This window comes from Arachis hypogaea, chromosome 14, assembly GCF_003086295.3.
Source record: "Arachis hypogaea cultivar Tifrunner chromosome 14, arahy.Tifrunner.gnm2.J5K5, whole genome shotgun sequence".
Taxonomy (NCBI): domain Eukaryota; kingdom Viridiplantae; phylum Streptophyta; class Magnoliopsida; order Fabales; family Fabaceae; genus Arachis; species Arachis hypogaea.
The window spans coordinates 141,370,815-141,372,403 of record NC_092049.1 but is presented as its reverse complement, the minus strand read 5'-3'; positions in this window follow the sequence as shown (position 1 = coordinate 141,372,403).

Here is a 1,589-nt window from a genome sequence, read left to right as displayed (position 1 = left end):
CCTTATTGAACTATTTTATTTTTATTCTTTCAAAACATATCTTAATAAAAATATTTGTAACAATAATTTACATTTAATAAGAATATCTTAGCGAGGTTACTGTTAAAAAATGAGTAGAAATTTTTTTAATTAACGAAATTGACAAAAAAAATTTAATAATAAACTTCTCTTTAAGAGTAATATTGGAATTTAAATTTAGACACTATTTATCATTATATATTGCATATAAGCATCAAGAGTATATTATTAAAATAATATGATAATAATTTAAAGAGAAAAATGATTCTTTGTACATTTAATAAAAAAAATGACCTTGTTTAAACTATAGTGTAAGTGGAGCCATTTTTATAATCTTACGATTGAGAGTGGGCAATTTTTTTAAGTGAAGGAGTTATATCGGGTTAATGTAAAATTTACAGAACATGAGTACGTGATTGAGTATGTAGTTTTAGATTATAAAGATAGGGGTAAAATAGAAAAAAAATATTGGACACCAAACCCTTTGTATTCCCATTATATATTGTTACAGATAAGTATAGTTTTTTAAAATTTTGGGGGGTGTCCAGGCCACTACTCGCCACTCTGGGTCCGTCCCTGATTGCTAGCTAATTAATAATAAAAAATAATAACATCTATTTACTTTTTAGTATTTCTCAATGTCTGTAAATTAATAGATAAAAAAATATTTTTTTATTACACAATCAATTTCACGAATAAAGTATCGAAACGAATAATTGCAAAATTAGAGATTCTATTCACTGACCTCGATTTTGTAATCAAAATGATGGTTTATTTTCTGAACACTACAATAAAAAACTTGATTGGACCTTTGCTGATTGCTGCAATGGTGATTAACGATGAAGAAATAGTGGATATTAAATAGACGGATAAAAAATAAAAAAAAATTGGATATTGAGTAGATGGATGTTCCAAAGAAAAACAATGAAATTTTTATAATCAAAGAAAATGATACACGATTTTAATGGTGGGATTAAATAATTGGTGATAGATTATTCACCAATTTATAATGTTAATATTAAGGAAAGGATAAGATTAGAGTATCTAAATCAAAATAAAACCGCAAAAATTGAAGATGAAATTTTAAAAGATAAGATAAATGAATAATAAGATAATTTCTAAAAACAATAACAAAATTGAAATAGGTGTAGTACACATTTCAATCGATTGGGTAGCACACTTCAATCGATTGAGTAACAAAAGCAATCGATTGAATTGTGCTTCCCAATCGATTGTTTTGAAGAATTAAATCGATTGAAAATTCTAAACAATCGATTGAATTACATAAAATCCATATTTAATTCATCGTTCAATCGATTCGTCATGAACGATTGGTTAATATGACCAATCGATTGATTTATGCGAAAACCATACTTCCTTGCAATTTTCAATCGATTGTTTAGTGATAAACTGAAATTCAATCGATTGAGTTAAAATACAAATCGATTGGTTTTCAACGAAACACGATTTTGTGATTCCTCACAAACGTGACGGATCAAATTTAATCTTTTAATTGATTAGAATGACAAAAAAAAATTATTAGGATCAATGGAAGATCGAATTCGTTATTG